The sequence below is a fragment of the Antechinus flavipes genome, chromosome 5 (genome assembly GCF_016432865.1).
Source record: "Antechinus flavipes isolate AdamAnt ecotype Samford, QLD, Australia chromosome 5, AdamAnt_v2, whole genome shotgun sequence".
Taxonomy (NCBI): Eukaryota; Metazoa; Chordata; class Mammalia; order Dasyuromorphia; family Dasyuridae; genus Antechinus; species Antechinus flavipes.
The window spans coordinates 83,659,807-83,670,927 of record NC_067402.1 but is presented as its reverse complement, the minus strand read 5'-3'; the positions used below and the strand labels follow the sequence as shown (position 1 = coordinate 83,670,927).

The window sequence follows — 11,121 nt, the reverse complement described above, 5'->3', positions numbered from 1 at the left end:
CCATTTCATTCTGCAGTTCATTTTATAGATGAAGAAATTAAGAAAAACAGGGGTAAATAACTTGCCCAGGGTCATACAGCTAGTGAGTGACTGAGGACAGATTTGAACTCAGGAAGATGACTCATACTTATATTATAAAGTGCTTTACTGAGAAATATTACTCTACTTGATCTTACAATAATTCAGACTTTGGGAGTGGATTTCAGAGGATCTGTGAACTTCAATGGGAAATAAATTACATTTTTATTTTAACCAGGCTCTAACTGAAATTATACAAATATGGATACAAAATCGTTTCCCACACTAAGCTAGGAAAAAAAATCAGCAACAAATCAATGAAAAATGAGCTAATCAGTCACTGCAATAACCATTAACTCCAACTTCATTTCCAATAAATGAAGTTATAAAACTTTTGGTGCACCTGAAGAGAAGCATATAATTCCCTTTACAACAACTTATCTCTATAAATGAAGATTCTCTATCACAATCTTAATAAAATCCAAAGGAAGTACTAAACTGAAGGCTGAATGTGATATGCGGGTATCTCTTTCAAAAACCATACCATGAATAAAAACTGTTGGTTGACAAGAAATAGAATTAAGGTTATTGCTAATTTATTTGATAATGTTCTGGCAAATATTTAACAAATTTATTTTTTAAAAGTTATGTGCCAAATAAAATTTTCTTTGTGAAAAATTAATGTTTATGTTATTTCTTACGCAAATATGTAAGATACACCCCAGAATTTCCTTCCTTTTATACTAAATAGAGGATCTGGGAAGTTTTATTGAAAGCCATGGGATTGAAAAAGATTGAGATTTCCTTGCTTTAAGTCTAGTATTTTTTCTTTTATTTAACTGGAAGTTCTGCTTTATTTCCATTAGGTGACAGCATGGGCCACATGCTAGATTAACTTCTTGTTTTAGCAGCTAAGGACAAGCAGAGACAATAAAGAAGTATGGAGTTTCCTTACCCACAAAAGGTAGATAGATGCTCAAGCTTCCTTTAATGGTCTATGACACACATGCACTAGTTGCTGTAGTTGCCTTTGCAGGATTGAAGGGCAGCCACTAGAAGTTCATATCCCCCACCTTTATAGATTCGATGATGTGACCCTGCTTAACCACAACTTGAGGAGCAGTCATTTTTTGGAAAGCCCTTGGAGTGTTCCAAATAGAATCCACCGGAGTCTAGCCAGTCCTTTCAAACTGATGGTGGTGGCTGAAAGAGAATGGAGACACATTCACCTTATGGGCAGCAGCTTGATTGTTAAGCTTTTTATTGATAATCACATTTGGCAAGCTCCTGTCTTTCCTTGAGAGACCATCAGGGAGTCTGGTGAGAAGCCTGCTTCTCTCCTTGACCCTCTTCTTAAGAACTGGACCTCCCCAGATTCTGCTGTGGATGCCCTCCTGCTAGGGATTTAAGTAGTCCCTGTTCATGAGCACCTTTTTCCATTCCTGGACTCTCTGACAGTGTCTGTATTCTCTTTGGCTTTTCTTTCTCTGGCTTTTTTCTGGGCAAGGGTTCCTCCTCAAACGGGACAAGCCCCTCTCTCTGGGCCAGTTCTTTGGGGCTGAGGCAGCTGACCTCCCACTTTGCTTTCCGTCTTGTCTGGCCTTTTTGATTTTTTCAGCTAACAAGCCCTCATGGTCTTGCATTCTAAGTTCCTTTACCCTCTGTTTCTGTGACTCCGGGAGGATGCCCACCCTTTTCCTAAGGACCTTCCTCTTTTAAGTTCCTGTAACACAGATTTCTCTCTGTTAGGACCTTTTCATCTTCCTCACTATCAGATTCTTCATTGGTAACAGTCTCAGGGATCTTGGACACCTTGGCTTGAGTGACATGACTTCTCTGCATCCAGGGACTCAAATTCCTGTCCCCATCTTCACTCCATCTCCTGCATCTTTCTCTTGTTCACTATCAGATGGCATCTGAGGGTTCTGGGTCCATTCTTTGTTCCTGGATTTCCTTACAGGTCTTTTAGCCATTCTTGGCCATGGCAGCCCTCGCCTTAGCCCACTTCCCCTTGTCCTGGTGATGGAAGCTCACTCTCTCCACCATTCTGGCCACTCTTCTCTTTTCCAGCTCTTTTAATGGGGCAGGAGGACTGACAGTCCCTTTGAAATGCTTGAGGGCTTCTTTGACTTTCTTTTTTTTCAGCACTGATGAAACTTTTTGCTTTTGCTTTTCTTCTGTCTTCGAGCCCTGGCTTCATGGTAGGACTGCAGGAACTAGGCTCTCTGAAGCTGCTGGCCTCCTCTAGGCTCATGGCTTTGAGGGAGCCTTCTTCTCTGGGGTCAGTAGAGGTCCCTCAGTGTCAGCTGGTTCTTATGGAAGAGATTAAAAATTTCCTCTTCCAGGGAGTTCTTGCCTTCCAGTCTCCCAGGACTCAATAGAGACAAGTCGTACTTGTTTCTCTTCCAGGGGAAAACCCAGCTGTTGTGCTCTCCTGTTTTTCAGAACCACTGGATCCCACTTGGTCATGGCCTGGGAGGTTTCACTGCACGCAGATTCTCCACAGATCTGCTCGGTTTTCTCTTTGCTGAGGAGCAACTCCATAGCCTTCTTGTCTTTTACTGTCTTTAGCTGTCTTTTCACTTTGGCCAATGAGGAAGAAGTCTTGATTATATTCAAGCAGTTCTGAAAAGAAGGGCCAGTTTTTCCTGGATCTCTCAGTGCTGATACTGAATTCTGACACCTGCAGACTGCCCTCAGATCGCTCAGTCCATTTCTGCCTGTTTTTTTCCATCCAGGCCATTAATGGCCTCTAGGAGCTGTAGATGTTTTCTCTCTCCATCCCTGTCTTCCTCATCCTCACTGGCACTTAAGGGATAGCAGTTCAGAAAACCCGTTATTTCTGGTGCAATGTCAGAAGGGTGCTCTATACTACCAGCATCTTGTTTATCCTGGCAGGCTGCTGGTCACTCCTTATGCAGGCTGCCCTTTAATTCTCTTTTCACATTGCCAAATTTCTTCTCAGTACTAGAGAACAAAAATAAATAAAACATTATGAAAATGTTCTAAGGAAAAATAATATATAGATCCAGGATGTACCCTTACAATTCTTTTTTTTTTTTTTTTAAACAAAGCGATAGAGAGCATGGGGATACTTGGACAGCAAAAGGTCAAATGGAAGCTCGAAAATTTAGACCAGTGGTGTCGAATTCAAATAGAAACAGGAGTTACTAAATCAGACACAAGGACGACTGTATACACTTTGACTGTTTTACTATATTTTTATTTATTTTGATAAAAATGTTACAACTACATTTTAATCTGGTTTGGGCTGCTCTCAGTTTTTGACTCTAGTGTTATGGGCTGCATGAAGCCTGTAGGCTGTATATTTACACCTCTGGTTCAGTACTGAGATGAATGAAAAACTGAGAGACACAGTTTCTGGGTAATTAATTATCAATGCATTAATAGGCTAGCTGGCAATCAATAAATTGATGGGCAATGATTTCTCTGGTAACCAGACACACACGAAGGGACAGAAAAGCATTAAATTTCATCTGAAAAGGGACTCCCCTGACAAGTGAAAAATCAACCCTGATTGATGGACATTTAATGAAGAGGTATGCTAAGTTTTCAGCTCCTCTTGCAGACAATGTGGCTTGATCACAAGACTCAATTAAGAGAAGTCATCTGCATCTGGACCTCCTTCATGGACTGGGTCACCCTATATTTTAAGGGAGGAGATCAAGGGCAAGGATTTATTTCTCCAAAGTATGGGTTTACCCAGACTGGATTTTGTTAATGTTCTAAATAGAAAAAAGATCTCCCAGTTGGGTGAGGTCCAGCCCCCAAATTTTCAAATATGCTCCTTGAGGGCTAGGAACTATCTCCTCAGTCAATCATGACCTTTAGGAGCAGGAGCTAGGGCTTTACAGAAAGTAGCAGGAAAAAAAGATGGGTCACACTAAATAATTAGTTATTATAAAATAATATAGTATTAATTTCTCTCAGTACATCATAATTTATCTTTGGCTACTTCAACTAGAATATAACTTCTTCACACTTTTATAATGATACAAAAAACTTAGACACTGATGGATCACAGATACATTACCACTTCCCAAGGATCTTATGCAATGTCTTATTTATGAGTGCCATGCTAGTACTAGCCAGGCAAATAGGATTAATATTCCTTTTATAATATATAATTCAGGTCATCCATTGGCAAAAAGAAATAGAACTTTTAGTCAGTTATCTGAATGAGTTTGACTCCATCTTTTGTTCTCAACCTTACTATATGCCCTCACAGGCTATCAGGTCATTGCTTATTTGTGAGTACAATGGGAAGATTATTATTTTGGCGAAAGTTGATTTTGGCCACATTATCTTGATAAGTATGTCGGTTTTATATGCTGCTTTACCAATGGAGTTTAGTTAGCAATAAATTTCTGTTAAAATAACATTCAAATTAAAAAATAAAAATCAACCATTGTCCTAAAAAATATTGTTTTTAGAATTCTTTTCAAATAAGTATCAAAAGAAGACATAGTGGGAACCCTTAGAGACTGTACTAAACAACAAGAAAATTAGTGGATGAAGGTGGTGTAGAAAAAGTGTGGCGCAAAGGAAGAAGAAAAAAGGGGCTAATGACTCCTAAGAACAGAAATGTTTCTAAGCCTTTAAACTAAAGGAGGTATAAAGTCAAGTGAAGAAGAGAAGTAAAAAGAATAAGGACAGATGATATGAAGAAGATGGTCACAAGTTGGAGTTCAAAAGAAGTTCCAATGTGTCATTCAATTGATTTCAATGTTAAGTTTCTATTTAACTGTTAAATATTGTTGAAATGCTCTATCTGCAGTGCCTATAACACTAGGATGCCTGTTGGAAATACAATCACAGAACTTTATGGAGGACTAACATCTATGCATTTTATGCTTATTCTTTCTCTTTTTTTTATTATAGCTTTTTATTTACAAGTTATATGCATGGGTAATTTTACAGCATTGACAATTGCCAAATCTTTTGTTCCAATTTTTCCCCTCCTTCCTCCCATCCCTCCCCCCGATGGCAGGTTGACCAATACATGTTAAGTATGTTAAAGCATATATGTCCTAACAGTTATTTTTTTATGCTTATTCGCTTATGAAAATGGAAGCCTTTTTTTCCCCTCCATAAGATGGAATCTGTATTCTAGTCTTAAAGATCTTCTTAAAATCTATTATAATTCCATCTAATCTGAGCAATGACAAGTGTGACTTAAAAGTATTTCATCTAGTTCCTCACAATGAAGAGAAATGAGTGTTTATCACTCCAAATTGTAATCTAATCTGACTTTTATATGGAACTCATACCAAACCTTAGCAAAAAAGTCCTTATATTCAATTTGACATATCCTAGTAACTCTCTCTTACACTCTTATATTCTATAATGTATTATACCATCTTTGCTATTATGTTTTTGATAGTTTTAAGAAAAACATTATCAAATATTTATTAAATATTAAATTTATTAAATAAACAACATACATTATGACTAAAATCCATATTTTAGGAGGAAAGCGAATGCCAAGAGAGTTGTTGCAACAGCACTACAAGACAGTCCCTCTCTCTAATACCCTGAATTTCCTGTTGAGGATTTGTGCCATTTTCCCCAATGTCATGAGAATTGGGGGAGGGAGGAATATTCTGAAGGGAGAAATTATTTCCACTAATTTATGAGGAGTTAAGAAAGATTTTATTATTTGAGTTTTCCTGTCAGTAATATTTTGTATATTTCAATTCTCCTCCTGGATCACTTCCTTGTTGTGACAGAGGGGCTTATATAGTTCAATGAAACTGAACTATGCCATGTGGAATTACCCAGAATGGACAGATCATAGTGGGGAATTCTAACAAAAGGTAATCCACTGAAGAAGGAAATGGCAAACCTATTTTCATATATTTGCCAAGACCCCATGGACTGTATCAAAACAATAAAAGATATGACACCAGAAGATGAGCTCTGCAGAGAACAACTACAAATAGCTCCAGAAAACATGAATCTGGGCCAAAGCTAAAAGGAAGCTCATTATGAATGTGTCTAGAAATGAGATTTAGGAACCAAAGTAAGTTAGAGAAGACAAGAGATGGAAAGATTAACTTTTGGGTATCATCAGTTAACTTAAATGGAAAGGAATGGATGAATTTGGCCTTGCAGTACAAAATGAAACAGCAGAGACTAATAGAGTTTTATCAAAATAATTTATTGGTCATAATAAATACTCTTTTTCAACAATCCAATGATGACTCTATACATGAACATCACCAGATGGTCAATATTGAAATGAAAATGATTATATAATTTTCAGTCAAAGGTAGAAAGGCTCTATTTAATCAGTTAAAACAAGACCTGGAGCTGATTTTGGCTAGTTGATAGAATTGTCTGAAGAACTATAGACAGAGATTCATAATACTGTATAGGAGCCAGTCACAAAAAACATCCCAAAGGAAAAAAAAGGAATATGAAAGCAAAATAACTGTCTGATAAGGCTTTACAAATATCCAAGGAAAGAAGGAAAGCAAAAGATAAGGTAGAGTCAGAAAGACATACCCAACTGAATGCAGAATTCCAGAGAAAAACAAGAAGAGATAAAATTTTCTTAAATGAGCAATTCAAAGAAATAAAAGAAAATAATAGAATAGAAATGACAGGCTAGCTCTACCAGAAAATTAGAGATATAAGGAAATGGTCACACAAAAATGGGCATGATGAAAAACAAAAATGGTAGGGACTTAAGAGAAATAGAAGAGACTAATAAAAGGTGGCAAGAAGATGCAAAAAAAAAAACTATAAAAGAAAAAATTTTACCATTACTAATAACTGTAATAGTTTATTGATTTAGAGCCATTCATCCTAGAGAATGAAGTCAAATGGGCCTTAAAAAAATTGCTAACATTAAGGCTAGTGGAAGTGATGGAAATCTGAGGTATTTAAAATCCTAAAAGATGATATTATTAAAGTGCTGCACTCAATATACCAGCAAATTTAGAAAACTCAACAGTAACCAATGGATTGGAAAAGTTCAGTTCACATCCCACCCTAAAGAAGCACAATGTCAAAGAATAATCAAATTTAATAAACAATTGCAGTAATTCTATACACTAAAAGGTTGTTCTTAAGAATCTGCAAGGTAGACTTCAGAAATATGTGAACTGAGAATTACCAAAAGATCAGTCTAGTTTTCAAAGAGGCAGAAGAACTACTGACCAAACTAACAAAATTCACTGGATTATGGGGAAACAAGGGGGTTCCTGAAAAATATCTTCTACTACTTCACCAACAATACTAAAAACCTTTGACTATGTAGAATACAACAAAATGTAACAAGTCCTCAAAAAGATGGGAGTACCAAATCATTTTGCTTACTCCCTGAGGAACTAAAATATGGATCAAAAAACAACAATTAGAACTAACCATGGAACAATTGATTGGGAAAACAATTGAAAGACAAGGCTGTATATTGTCACCTTTTCTTATATGCAAAATACACCATCTAAAATGCCAAACTGGATGAATCAAAAGCCAGAATTGACATTACTGAGAGAAGTATCAACAATCTCAGATATACAAATGATACCATTATGATGTCAGATAAGATGGCAACTGGTCCTATCACTCCCTGGCAAATAGAGGAAGAAAAAATGGAAGCAATGTCAGATCTTATTTATATTCTTGGCTTCAAAGATCACTGCAGATAACTGCAACCATGAAATTAAAAAATGCTTATTTCTTGGAAGGAAAGCTATGGGAAATCTTTTTAACATATTAAAAAGCAGAGACATCACCTTGCAGACAAAGATTCATGTAGTTAAAACTAGGGTTTTTCCAGGGGTAATGTATGGCTGTAAGAGTTAGACGATAAGGAAAGTAGAATGCTATAGAATTGACGCTTTTGAACTGTGGTACTGGAAAAGACTTTTGAGAGTCTCTTGGACTGCAAGAAAATCAAAGCAGTCCATACTCAAATTAATTCAGATTATTCATTGGAAAGACAAACACTGAAGCTGAAGCTTAAATACTTGGCTGCAAAATGAGAAGACAGGATTTATTGGAAAAGACCCTGATGCTGGGAAATACTGGAGGCAATGGCAAAGGGGAGGGCAGATGATGAGATGGATAATGTCACAGAAGTGATGTACATGAGTTTGGATAAATTTTAGAAGAGAATAGAAAGGCCTACTGTATTGTGGTTCATGGAATCATGAAGAGTCAACAAATGGTACACATACAAACTTTATTATTTAATTTCTAGGCATTTGCCTGGTCTATCAGTACAGAATGTCTGAGCTGAAGGTGTGTCCCAGAAACACCAATATGTGGGGAACTCCAGGATGAAGTAGGAAATTACTGTTACACAGCAATATTAGCATTTTGGAAGTGACCAAGCTCTGGCAGATGTGAATTTAATTCAGTTCAACAAACATTTATTAAGTGCCTATCATGGACATAGAAGGCATTATATGAAAAAACTGAAAAAACATACATATCAGCTCCAAATAATAAATGGCCAAGTAGGAAAAAATAAAGATCTAAAACACACATAATAAATGTGATATAAACTAAGTAGGAAAGAAGGAACAGCTGGGGGAAATAGGGAAGGCTTCATGGAGGAAGTGACAGACTTGGATTTAAATCTAGGTCTCCTGACAACATTCTTGCCATGAAAACACATTGGTCTTTCCTCACAATAGCCCTATGAAATAATTAATACAAATAATACTATTCCCATTTTACAGATGAAGAAACTGTACTAAGGAGCTGGGAAGTTAAGAGACTGGATCACAAGTTGCAAACACGAATATATGTCAGAAACAGCATTGAAACTCAGATTTTAGGGATCACAGGATCATAGACTTAAGATCTGAAAGAAACCTCAGAACAACTTCCAAATCTGGAGGTTTTGTTTATACAGTATGCTGCTTGCTTTCTGTCTCCTGTCCCAAATTTTTTTAGATATAGAGGATACTTAGTAAAAATTTACAGAATGAGTAAAAGCATGAACAGGAAGAGCTGGATTTTTTTTATTTTTTTATTTTATTTTTATTTAATTATTTTATTTATAGTAGAGTTATATCCAAGGCAAGCTGCCACAGTGTTTTTTCTTTATTTCAGGAATGATTTTTTTATTTAGTGTGAAGAAGAGAGGAGGAATAAATGTTAAAAACTCAAATCAAATGAATGTTCTGATTTCTGCTTTAGAACACCACATATCTCAATCAACCACTCTCCCTAAACTGATACCAGGGAATGTACCCTGTGTAAGCATTGAGATTTTTATGTTTATCTCTTTAAGCTTTGTGCCACAGTCCCAAGGGCATTTCTGCCTTTTTTTCCAGATGATCTGTCTCAGAGACCTGTATGCAGCATAGAAAATGCTAAAGAAATGGATTTAAGATTCATAATAAAATCCAAAATGATGGTCTCATTCACACATTTTAGTTAAAAAGACCTACATGTGCTAATGAGGTGAAATCAAATCATGCAATATTAAAAAAAATACATTTGTATGTAATGGTAAATTGTTCATTAATCAAGGCATCATCATAATTCTCTTTGGTCAAGGTCTTAGGGGCTCTACAGAAAAACATATATATAAAATATTACAGATTATATTGAATTGACTAAAACAGCTTGTGTATGAGTAAAATAATGGATGAGACTGAAATGCCAAGATTAAACTAAACTAGATTAGTGACAGAAGCCTCGTGTGTAGTTTCAATGTAATTAAATTGATGATTTAATGTGTTTTTTAGCCCAGAATCATTTTAAGAGGTTCTGTATAGGAGCACAGAAATGGATGTGCACTCATCCAAGTTGCAGACGAATAAGAGCTTGTAATATTTTGGAGTCCTCTTGGCAAAGTAATCCATTCTCATCAATCTTAACTCTATGGGAGAAAACAAGGCAAAGCGATTCTTTACCCAATCATTCATAGGCATTACCTAATATAAGAGAACAATCACAGTCCTCATTAATATATTAACCTATGGCTCAAGACAGCTTTGCTGTAAACAGCATGAGATCACCTGACAACAGCTGTGTCCTTGACATATTCTGTCTCTTCATTAGTGAAAGAGAGAGGGCTTCTCTGGTAGAATTCTCTAGCACACTGGCAGTGTGCAATGTGCAGGTAGTGGTACTTGGGAGCACCTGGCACAGAATTCATATTAATCTTCGACATTTTACTCTGGAAGAAATCTATTAAATGCCAATTCTGGTGAGCTAAGTAGCAAGCATAATGAAACTTTTAAGTTACAAATCCTAGATTTTGGGTTTTCTAGGGCAAGTAGCAGGATATCATGAAATTGTAGACCCTACAATTAATCATATTAACTCGAGAGTAAACTCTGCAAATGCAAATATTCCCTTTAATATGCCCAATAAATAATGATCAACATATATATGTATATATACCTTATATACAACTATCTCATCTAAAACTGGTTCCAAGGATATAACGATTTCCATTTTATAGTTAAGAAAACTGTCAGAGATGGTCATTTGCCCCATCACAAAATGAGTGTCCGAAGAGGGATTTTTTCCCCAGGTCTTCCTGACTTCAAGTCTAACATGTTGTCCAATAAATTATGCTGACTCTCAAATAGTACCAAATGAGGAGCTAAGAATGAATAAATATCTATTAGCTAACTGGCTAATCTGAAGTGTTTATTTGGCTTATTCCTCTGAATCAAAGCAAATTTCATAATCCTAGTAGAATCAAGGAATTCTACAACTAGAGAACACACTTAATTATCCTTTTATATCTCACAAGGAGGAAACTCTTTGCTATTGTTAGATTCTTACAGAAAAGAAGATTCCAAATGCTTCTTCAGAATTATACTACAAGGCAGCTAGTTGATGTAGTGGATAGAGCCCCAGCCCTGAAGTCAAGAGGACCTGAGTTCAAATCTAACCTCAGACACTTAACATTGCCTGGCTGTGTGACCTTGGGCAAGTTACTTAACTCCAATTGCCTTAGCAAAAGAAAAAAAAAGACCCAGGTCTCCCTCTGCTTCCAGGGCCAGCTCCAGAATTACACTACAATCTCACTATTCAAGAATTCTTTCTTAAGTTTGCCCTAAATCCTTCCTATTACAATGTAAATCTATTTCCTCTTGCTGTTTA

General features: G+C 36.3%; 1 pseudogene; it reads right to left on the bottom strand.

Annotated features, from left to right (window-relative positions):
* Positions 1-1,868: 1,868 nt before the first annotated feature.
* On the bottom strand, positions 1,869-10,177 carry LOC127538554 (U3 small nucleolar RNA-associated protein 14 homolog A-like; annotated as a pseudogene).
* Positions 10,178-11,121: the final 944 nt, after the last annotated feature.